Source organism: Scaptodrosophila lebanonensis, unplaced genomic scaffold, assembly GCF_003285725.1.
Source record: "Scaptodrosophila lebanonensis strain 11010-0011.00,11010-0021.00 unplaced genomic scaffold, SlebRS2 tig00000024-arrow-pilon, whole genome shotgun sequence".
NCBI classification, from domain to species: Eukaryota; Metazoa; Arthropoda; class Insecta; order Diptera; family Drosophilidae; genus Scaptodrosophila; species Scaptodrosophila lebanonensis.
Genome location: NW_022060538.1, coordinates 9,441,084 through 9,453,216, shown reverse-complemented (window position 1 = coordinate 9,453,216; position 12,133 = coordinate 9,441,084). Strand labels below are relative to the sequence as shown.

At 36.4% G+C, this 12,133-nt stretch overlaps 1 protein-coding gene across 1 annotated transcript in view; it reads left to right on the top strand.

The window, feature by feature from the left end:
• Nucleotides 1-12,133, top strand: part of LOC115621173 — a 109,893-nt gene that overhangs the window by 79,126 nt on the left and 18,634 nt on the right. The gene's annotated exons all lie outside the window — the stretch shown is intronic.

Sequence of the window (12,133 nt, the reverse complement as noted above, 5' to 3'; positions counted from 1 at the left end):
CCCATGCCCTAGGCATTGACGACTGCAACAATGTTGGCTGTTAAATGATGCATAATAATCGGGAACGGGCGCGCTCAGCTTTGAAAGTGGAAGCGGGTAAGCCAGAAATGAGTAAGCGGGCGAGCCGTCAGAGTCACGGGATGTGGGACAGCATTCCAACGGTAACGGCAACGGGCAACTGGCAACAGCAATAGGCAGCAATTGCGACGCTTCGTCAGTTAAGAAATCATAGTTGAAAGTTTCTGTGATGCGACGATGATGTTGATTATGATGATGATAATGATTGTGCACCGGACGCGACTCTAGACCCAAAACCCAGACCGCAATAACATACACGCACGAGCATAACGGAGGGAGTGGTGGAGTGCGGGAAGAGATATATTGGCTTAAACATTGTAACTTATATACGCCCGCAAGCATTTGCCACAACATTCCACCGAACTATAGGTTCGTAAAATTTTTGCTGACAGCACTTGCGTATTGCGAAAATTCCCTTAGTTTCCGTTTGACCAACGTTGGCCATAAGCCACCGAACAGTTCCGCGTGCATGTCTGCACAAACGAGGTTGGATTTAAAAGTAAGGGATAGCCTTTTTAATTTCTGGAAAATTCACTAATCCAAAGAATCAATGGAATGAGTTATATTCAATTATGGTATTAATTTCTAAAACGTATCGGTAAAAGTTTAGCCGAGCTTAAAACAAAACTTAATATTTCGAATTAGGTTCTATTGGAGTATTTTATTTTGAGGTAATTTCTTTTGGTAAGAGGAGCCTTTATAATTATTCTTCAATAATTGTTGGCAAATTTAAATTTGACTTGAAAAGAATGGCTAGAAAATGGTTATCACTGTCGGTTATCAAACAAAGTGGCTAGAAACACAACTATAAGTAGGTAGAAAATGGCTTGAAAATCCACTTAAAATAACAAGAAAGGCTACAAATCTTACTATAAATACTTGTAGTTCGAAACTCAGCTAAAAATTTATAGAATGTGCCAGAAAATGAATACAAAATCGCTCTAAATAGATAGAAAATGGATAAAAAAAAAATAACCGATAATAGCCTTAAAAACTCCGCTTATAATTGAAAGTAAACCCGCCGTTATCGATAGTTGCCTATAAAGCTTTCAAGAACATCGAAAAAAATTTCCATTAAATATATTTCTGGAATGCCCCGAAACCCACAAGAAACGGAGACTTTTAAAAATCAAGACCTACCAGCTGGGAATATATAAGCTGAAGGCAATTGGGATAGTGTAGCAATGTGTTTTGTTTTGTTTTTGTCTTTTGTTTACATTTCAGATTGTACCGTTAGGTAGCAGATTTTTGTTTGCATTCATAAATTCAATTTCGCCAGCTTGTCTACCTGCTGTTCATTTATGCGCGCCTATTACCGTGCTATTGGTTTCGTCACACAAAACCTTGCCAATCCAGCCGACAAAACCCTCAACCCTAAGAAGCTTTGCATCAAAAGTTCTGTTTAATTTGTAACGCATCTTGTATTTATATTACTAACTTCGGTATCATTTACCATTTATGCCCATTACGTGTACTTTAAATGCAAACCTCTTATAATCTATGTATAGATGTATTCCTCTTTTATTATTTACTCACTTGAATTGAAACATTTTTATAATTTCTTTTCGTTTCGTTTTTGGACATCCATTGCTTGCACTTCCTTCAGCTCTCAATATTGGGGCCCTTCCACTGCCTCCGCTCTTCCCCTCCCTCCCTCTTGCTGCTGCTTCTGCTGTTGCTACTTCAGTTGTTGTCGTCGTTGTCGTCGTCGAGCATTTCTGCTCGTTATTATTGCTTTGTTTTGCTGATGTTGTTGTTGCTGTTGTTTGGTTCGTTGGCTATTGGCAACATTGTTGTTTTCTGCTATTTGGACATTGACTATTTACGGACCCTCTCCACCTCCCTTTGGCTGCCCTGCGCCGTCTGACGAAGCGCTGCGTTTTTCAACAGTTTATTTATTTATTTCGTTTTAATGCATGCTGACTGGCTCTCTCTCTCTCTCTCCTGTTCCGGAGCTTGTGTGTGTTACTTATTGTTGTTGTTTGTTTGGCTCCTGCCGGCTGCTGGCTCCCCCTCTCCTATCCCTCCCCCCTGTTGCTTTTGCACGAATTGTCCGCTTCCAGGAAGTTATATTGAGTCATTGGTAAATGGTTTACGTTTAACCCATTTAAAAATGCATACGAGGCGTGCGACGTGACGACTGTAGACGCACATTTCATGTACATATGTATGTACATATGTACATACATGTGTCCATTTGTTTGTACAACAACGTATTTATGTATGTTTATATGTATGCCTGAATGGCAAGCAAAACTTGCATAAAATGTCAGTGTTTCAATTTTTAATGTTAGTCTTTGTGCGCTCTGTCGCTGCGCTTTCTGCCACTCCTCTTATTATTCCATGTTTATGTTGCAAGAAAATACAAGTATATATAAAACGGAAATTTTTGCTGCATGATTTATTGAGCTGCGGACTACGGTTGCAAAGCTGTTGCCAAATTTAAACGGAAATTCGTTCGTTCGTTTAAGGATGAACGTGCTGCATATTGTTCGTGCGACAATGGGAATTGAGGAAGTAACTGTTATTCGTACATATGTACTATTCTGAAAATTGGACAAGTTATGAAAGTGCAAAAGTTAAATCAGTTATTAAATAGCTTAGCAGCGTGGCAAAGGGAAAATAAATACTTATTTCCATTAACTTGTTGCTAGCAATAAGTAAGCTTTTGGCAATATGCCAAGCTCTATCTTATTGGCAGATCCCCTATTGGGTTGCCAATCAGCTATAATTATACTTTAATTAATTATTGCGAACATAGACATATTGTTATTGTTTATCTAAAAACAGCTAACGTGACAAAATACATAATGAATTTTCAAATTATAATGCAAATGAATTGGATACAGAGTATGCACTTTTTGTCTAATTAATGCACAGTGCATAATAAAATGTATAGCTTTAATTCTTTAATTAAATTCTACATGTGTCGATGCTAATTTGAATTTCATTTTTACAACCAATTTTCATTATTAAACTGTTTTATCAGTAAATATGTAAACAAATTTAACAATTATTTGGGGGTGGTGGCGTTCTGAATATAGTTTTGGGAATTCTTTTTAAAAGATTGCATTAATTAGAAGTAATCTACATATATAGCATATTATATATTTATACTTGAAATATTAACCAGGAACAAAACAGTTTTATGCTTATACAATACTATTTTAGTACTATTTTACTATTAGTATTCACTTTCTTATAAATAGTTGGAAACCAGTTTTTGGAATATTGATATGAGAAACCTTTAATTATTTGTTGGTGCATTTTATTTTTTTTTTTATGTATATTTTTTTTTATGTATCATCAATGAAAATGTTTAGTTGTTTGACAGTTTTTTTGTTGCTTGCGAATAGTTATTGATTGATTCTATAAATAGTGATTAAGAAAACGAAGGAGCCCTCGGTGCATATATGTATTAATTTACTTTTCCAACAAAATGCTTGGAGATTCTGAATTTTTTAAAAAACTTACATAAACAAAAACATAGTACTTCTACTTTAATTCAAGAATTTGTAATAAACTTAAAATTTCTTAAGAGAAAAATTATGACACTTTTCCAATGTTGGTTTTAAAAAAATCAAATTAAGTCATTAAAGAAATTGTAATTGCTGTCTCCACATTGTGGCGTTTATTTGAACACAATGTTACCAGATTTATAAATAAAGAAGAAACATGTCTCCACGTTTGATAAGTTTTTAGTATACCATTAACTTTTATTCTGCCACAGCCACAGCCTTAACTTAACACTATTTTTCAAATTAACAGAAAAAAAGTGACTAACGCCTTGGCTTTAAATAGCTTTTTAGTGATTAATATTAGGGCCTGAAACCGATGCCAATGATACTTGAATTTCTCCCAGTTCATCTATTTTCTAGGCACAATACTCACATATCATTGAGCAGTTTTCTCAATTGCCACATTTACATATACAAATAGTTGAAGAAATTGCGTAACAGTCACAAACACGCACATGGGGCACCACATTTAGATAAAAAGAGCCACCCAACCCAATCCAACCGAACCCAACCGAACCGAACCGAACCAGGCAGCCACATTGTGCGTGGCTTGCCATGCAATGCAAATTGCAAAATCCAATTTATTTTTACTGCATATCTTGTGAGCAAAAGTTAAGCAAACATGTCAATTGAACGTTTTTTGTTAGTTTGGGTGTGTGTGGCTGCAAACAAAGCGAAGGAAGGACTTTTGCCTACTACTTACATACTAACTAAACGGAGCTTGTAGGTTAAAAAGCAATTTATCTTTGACTTTTACCAACTAAATCCCATTGCCATTGTCTACAATGGTTCAATGGCCAGCCATTCAGCCCATTGTGCCCAAACAGCAAGCCATTTTGCATGCATGCAAGTACATATGTGTACGAACGACAGTAATCGCCAAAACTAAATGAACATGTAAAATATTTGACTTTTGAGATTTCAAAAATGATTATATCATTTGGGAAAACTGTTGAAAAATATGACTATTAGTAGCTAACAAATTCCGCTAGGTTAGAACAAAATCTATCAGGAATTGTAATAAATTGCTTAAAATGTGTCCTTTCTTTAAATATTTCCGTTTTTATTTTAAAATAATCAAACATCATACTGTTCACCAAATACAATAAGTCCTCATTTTTAACTATTCGCCAACATGGGTTTTAGTAAATCCATAATTTAAAATCTTCAAATAATATAACTACATTCCCATGAGATTTACGTTGAGTCACACATAAAAATGTTTTGATGAATTGAAAAAGTAACCAGCCTTATTCAGACTGGCAAATAATTTGCACAAATTTTGTTAAACTTTACAATAACCCTTGACCAAAATGTTTCTTCAATTTAAATTATCCTTTGAATTTGTAAAGTTAAATATTGTTTTCTATAATTTGCACACAATTTTGTTAAACTTTACAATATGCCTTGACCAAAATGTTTATTCAAATGTTTATTCCTTTGAATTTGTAAAGTAAAATATTATTTTCTGGTTCAACAAATGTACATAAAATAACACATATATGTGGACATATTGTCTGACCGTAGGTTAAGCTGACGAATTATATTTTTTGCGAATTAACAATCTATCGTCATGCAGGTATTCATTTTAGCTTAATTTAAATTTAATTATTCCTTTGATAAAATAACATGCTATATTTATTTAAAGTTCTCAATTTATTTAAATTAATTTTACTTCAAAAGTAACCAACAAAAATTGTTTTAAATTTTTTTGTGTTTTTTTAAATTTACATTAATAACTTTGTGCAGAAATAAATAATATTAATTTCATTTTGTGTCTTAAAAGTTGACTAAATCTGGCCTGTAAGGTAGCTTAGTGTCCCGTAGTGCTAAAAATATCCCCCCAACAAATCGGAGGTGTTAGTTAATATTTGTGTTGCATTCTGTAACGTTTTCATCATACAGAAAAATTAACAAAATATGTTAAACATAAAATTCCCAACTAGCCACGGCTGCAGATAAGAAACAAGTTAAAGCTTTTCAAAATAGCTGTTCAGACATCGTGTCCAAATTGTTTAATCTTAGATGAAGATTTCGAATCTAACAAACATAACACGATACATATTTGTGCATAAAAAAAACGAAGCTGTAAAGCAGCTTAATGTTCCCGTCAATATATATAATACGATGACTGTATATGTACTAGGAGGAGGAGCGTGTGGGCTGGGCGAATCGCTCTAAGCGCTTTTAACTAGTTCGAGTGCTGACTAAAATTTCGAGCATTTTCAACCACTCAATTACACTCGAAGCGCCCACACAGTCGCCGCACACAAATCAATTGAGCAACTACCAGTACTCTGGCAAAATCGCGCACCATTAAGAGAACTAAGCATGCAAACGGCAAACAATGGGCGTTCAAGAATTATAGCAGCAATTGGCAGACAGAAGCAGTAAGAGAGATAAAGCAACACTCACACATGCACACATGCAATCAAATGTGTGCGTGTGTGTGAGGACTGCAAGACTTTCCAATAAATTTGCGCGGAATTTCAAATTTCACAATACGTGGCAAGGCACGTAACTAAGTATTTGAACTGCTAACCTAAATAAGCTGAACAGAGCTGCAGCAGCAGCAACAACAACAGAAGTGGCTGCAGCAGCAGCAGCAGCAGCAACAACCGAAGATCGCACCAGCAATAGTATAAAACATTGTAAACAGCCACAAACGACTGGCAATCCTTGGAATATACTATATATACGTATACATATATGCACACACTCACACACACATTTTAAATAAGAAAATGAATGTGCGGGCACAGAGCGCGCCAATGAACTGCATGCAATCAATAGATGCAAGAACAACAACAACAACAACAGCAGCAGCAGCAGCAAGAACTATCGTCGGGAGCTGCGGCTGCAACTTGAGTTACAAGATACTTTCTGTAGTACGTACTCGTTGCAGGCATGCTGCAACCATAGAACTTCCCACATGCTTTGCGGAATGCCATGGAATGTGTGTGTGTCTCTATGTGTATGAATGTGTGTGTATGTGTGTGTGTGTGTGTGTGCACGCATCTTCGACTGTCAGCCGGCAATACGATCTCTGGGCGATTTGGCAGCCACACTAGACCCAGCCAGGCCATCGAAGCTAGGCCGCAAACCAAGCGAGTACAAATGCGAATGTGTGGCGGTGGGTGTGCGAAGACACACACACACAAACACACACATACTCTACACTAGCGAGGCTTGTACACCAAATTGTTGCTTGAGTAGAGGCATAGCTTGCCGGACTGGCTAATAAATTTTCCCCCAACGGGTCTGTGATTCTTAACCTTTAATTTTTAATTATATTTTATATTTTATTATTTAAGTATTTCAATTTTAATTTGATTTCTTCTATATTTTATTGCTATATTATTTCATCTCCACTTATCTTTTGATAGGTCTAATAACGTATCTTACTTCTCTCTGCTCTGAATCGGGGCATAGCTGGCCGTTTGGCAAATAAAATTCCCCATTGTAAAAGAATTTATAGGAAATATTTTTATTTATTTATTTTCATCGACAAACAATGCAGTCGATGTACATAAAAAAAATCAATACAATACAATAGAGAACTTAAACAAAGTAAAACTTATGAAATAAAAAAGCCTATAAAAATGACAAAAATATATAATAAATATAAAATATATAAATAAATATATAAATATAAAATATATTATAAATCTACAGTATGTTCAGAAACAGCTTGCAATTAGAATACGCCAACTTCAAAAACTTTTTTGTATCGTTAGCTAGAGCTTTTGTCTTTGGAATTTTCATAAAAAAATTGAATTCATTGTTGAGATTTTGACGCATTGACACGTGTTTTTCAATGTATGCTCCGTTTGCTAAGCGTTTTGAGGTTACCCAAAAGGTCTAAACATGTCTCATGTAACAGCTGTAAAGTATATAAGACAGAGAATTTTGTTCAGAAGCGGGTGAAAACAATGAAAGCTTTAAAAAAAGACGATAAACTGATTTTGGACATATTTTCAAGGAATCCCTTCTTATTATGTCAAAGACAAATAAAATTGCAGCAAAAGGGATTTAATATATCTCTCGTGACTATCCAGGAATATAAACAGGCAAATAATTGGAAATAGTCACTCGACTCCAATTTAGTTAACTCCAAGGCTACCACCATTATAACGAGATGTGCTGCCAAACCCTTATGTGTACTGGACACCGGAACATTGAGGGTAACTGCATTGCCTATGAGTTGACAAGGGAGGGAACTACCGCATACATCCTCTCTGACAAGGTACACATTGGTGAGCTGCGAATTTCGTTCCGTCTTCCAACATGAAACGACGCATAGTCAATAGCCCAGCAGGGCGTGAAAGGTACAAATTTGCGGGTTCGACACCAAAAGAATATCCAAACTCTAAATACTGTAAAGTGTAAAGAAGGTTCCGTGGTGGTGGGAGCAGACACACCGCCACCCCTTTCAATAATTCCTGCAGACACTGCGGAGATAAAGAAGAGGAGAAAAGCGATCTCGTTGAGTTACCAAAATTTGACAAAAACACCGGTTGCTTATAGGCGGACCCAGCAAAATGAATGAATACGCCTCTGCAACCTAACCTAACAAGCTTGCCATGAAGTTGATTTTATTTTCTTCAGAAGTAACAACGCTATACAAAAAACAATGTTAGGAAATTTATTTTACAGTTTTACCCTCCATAGCTATTTCTGATAACAATTTGTTATCCTTTTTTCAATGCTGACAAGCAGGTGCATTTAAAAATTCATTTCCAATATTTTAGACAGGAAAAATTCATCTGTCACGTCTTAAATTCTTCGTCTCTATAATAGATGGTCAGACAGGCAAATAATCTGTCAAGAAACATCAAAATTGTAGAACAATATTGTTGCAAATTAGAGTTTTTCTTAAATACGAAACATACTTAAAGTATGAAGTCTACAGACTTCTAAGCTAATTATTTGCCTATAGGGCCATGGCCAGTTGCCATAATAGGTGGTCAGACAGGCATATTCTGTCAAGAAACATCAAAATTGTAGAACGATACTGTTGCAAATTAGAGTTTTTCTTTCTTTAAATATACTTAAAGAAGTCTACAGACTTGTAAGCTAATTATTTGCCTATAGGGCCATGGCCATGCATCAGACATGGTAGGAAATAGATTAGTTGATGATGTAACCAGCTATTAGTTTTCATACTCTTCTCACCAACCTCGTATGACGTGTGTGTGTGTGGCTGTGTGTGTTTGTGTGGCTGTGTGTGTGCGCTGCTGGCATTGCAGGAGCTTACATTTATGCGCGAAATTGTCGTATACATTTGCACATTCATAAATTCTCGTTGAGCGCCCAAAGCGACAGAGTAAAAGAATGCTGCTATTATATAGCTAGTTGGTGAGGAGGGGGTGGGGGAGAGTGTTGTCTGCGAAGGGGTTTGGGGAAAATGTATAGCAGAGTGCGAGAAAATAGTTGGCTGGTCCCTGGTAGCCGCCTTCATTCTAATGTCCCCCCTCAATCCCAGCTGTAGGCCTTAGACGCAAACTTGTGCATGCTCATGTGGCATTTAAATTTTATTTTAATTTTATTTTTATTTTGCTTTTTTTATTATATTTTGCACAAGCTTTATTATTGCATTTTATAACAACGCGCACAACCTTAGGAACAGCACGTCATTAAGCGATAAATTATCTCATGCGCGCTGCAATTTTGCATAAAATGTTGCAAGCCGGCTGCCGCAACCATGTGAAGAGATTGGCATGCCGCTGCTCCTGATGCTGCTGCTGCTGTTGCTGTTGCTGCCACAAAAGTGTGCCAAACGCCAGGCATAGCCAACAGCTGTGGCAAATGGGCGACTTTCTTGGCTGCATTAAAGGACGCCAGCCGTTCAGCCACTCAGTCACTCTGCCAGCCGAGGCCATGGCCAAACTACACTGTGAGAAAACCATGCTGACGAATTTCATTCATTCAGTTTCAAAAAACCTGCACAAGGAATGTTTGTTTCCCAACATTTGTTACCTTTCTGGACTAAGGATTTGCCAACAGCTTTCAGTATTTAACTTTGTTTTAATATATTTAGAAACAAATAGTTTTTCATACAAAACCTCTGTTTAAGTCGTTTCGATTATATGACAGCTATTTATGTACATATTATATTGATCTGGAAACTATGGGAGGAGTACCGGTGGTAACGGATAGGTAGACATCGGACATGCTTCTGTGAGCTACGAAAATTTACGCACCCAAAAACAAAATACACTTCGTAAATATATATTGTAGCTCAAAGGCTTGAAAATTGTTATCAATATAGACATTTTTTTATACTTTTTTTTTCAACCTAGCTTGACTTTTATTTTGTAAAGCTATACATAATAATATTGAAAGGCATCACTAAACTAACTGACTTAAAGATGAAACTGAAAACTTAGAAAAGGTCAGCAATAAATTCTTCTTGCTCAACTAAACACTGTTTTGTTTGTTTTTCTCGCTTGAGCATTAATTTAGTTTTTGCACAATTTTCAGTCAAGTTTATATCTGGTCTCTGAGTTTCCAAGTTTTAACTGTTAGTGATATATAATCCTATTCTAAAACACTAAAAATTAAGTAAATTACTTAGAAAGCAACGTAATACTAATTTTTGCTAAGCTTTGTTTAAACATCATGTTGAGGTTTTAAGAGTCCTCCCTTAATACGAACAGGGCAATAATGAATTTATGTTACAAATAGTAATTGCTATAAATTATAGCCTAAGAAGTATTTGTCTTAAAGTAGTTTCCTGAAATGCAAAAACTGTCATTAACAGCGGGCCTGTGCAGTATTTTTTGAAAGATACAAGTATGTCTGATAAAGGGGTAAAGTAAAATGAATGTTTATTTCTTGACTGTTCAATCATTTTTCTGAGTGCATGCCCACTGTCGAGTTCCGCAGCCGACCGGGCGTAGGCAATTTTAATTTGTGAAATTCCATTGGGGGTCCAACTAATGCCAACCGTTGGCCGCATGGCCTGACGCAGGCCGGGCTTATCTATGCACAAGATGTTGCCGTTTGATAAGCAACGCAGCGGCAGGCAATTTATGTGCGGACGTTGCCGTTGCAGTTGCATTTGCATTCATCATCATCATCATCAGCAGCAGCAACAGTTGCTGCTGCTGCACCCTCTGCCGCTTCTACTGCTGCTGCTGCTGCTAAGCGTGGAATGCGCTGCTCGGTACGTTCAACTATGCAAATTGTGCAGTAATGTGCCGCTTCGAACAGCAAAAGCAGCAGCGACAGCAGCAGCAGCAGCATCAAGGAATGGAGGAAGTGCCGGCAACGAGGGCTTTGCAGTCAATAGCTTCAACATTGACTTGCAACTTGCTACAACTTAGTAAAGCAATAGTCTGTGCGAGCCTCTGTTTGTGTATGTGTGTGTGTCTGTGTGTACATATTTGTTGTCAAACAGCATTCAAGCACGATTCTGGGAAACATTCCTCTCCACTGGCTTTGACTCTTTGCATCTTTGTGGCTTTGCTTTGTTGCCCGTCTATCTTCTTCTCTTTTTCAATACATAAATGAGCAGAAATTAAGTAGAGCTGCTAAAGATAAAGCGTTCTGGGCGAAAGGTACTTGTCATGACAGTTCAATCATTGCGATAGTTGATCTTGTTTGGCTCTCAAGGTTAACGGTGTATCTACAAGTATGTACTGCAGCCGATAATAATGCGAAAAGGTTAAGCATGTAGAAAGAAAATAAACTTAAAATTGTACAGTAAGCGGAGAAGTGCTGCTCTAGTTTTTACGCGCTGCTTAAAGGCTAACCGATGTACTAGTTGTAAACAAAGTGCGAAAAGTTTTAAAACCAACTGTGTGAAGTCAACTTTCGCACGTGTAAATTAGTTTCATGAAACTTTCCTCATCTTGATGTTGCCTCGAACATGAGATGCCAATCAATATGTACCTCGGGGAACATATCAATTTCATGACACACTTACTTTACAAAATGAGGCAAGTTTGGCACAACTTTTAAGCTAACGTGAACTTGCCAATAAATGCTATAAATAAAAACTTATTTTGCTATTAAGCATAGTGCGTTCTGTTGTTGCAGCTAATATGTTCTTGTATAGTAGAGGTATACTATCAGGCGAATCGGACTAAATAACTCCCTTTACTCAAGAGAAATATTAGAATAAATGGACACCTTAAAATTTGAGAATAAGAGCAGCATTGCAATAAATTGGTGATCGAATAAAACAAATTTATAGCTGGACGGCACAAAAAACAATTTACTTTACTGCTCAGCCAAAAACGTTCCTATAGGTGGATGTATTGACAAAAGATTGTTGCTAGAAGTTGATCAACAATTTAAAATTCCTAAAATTGGTGCAGTTTCCTGTTACATCGCTTTAGAATTCAATCAACTCCAAATTCTACAATATAGAATACAATATATTAGAAATACGAACCATAATGGTCAGCAGTTTTCCAATTTATCTATATTAAACTTGTGAGATTTAAAATACACAAAAATATAAAGGATAATACTGTTTCAAATAAAAGAAAAAGGAGAGAGATAGGCTGGGAGATGTGTTCGATCCAGGA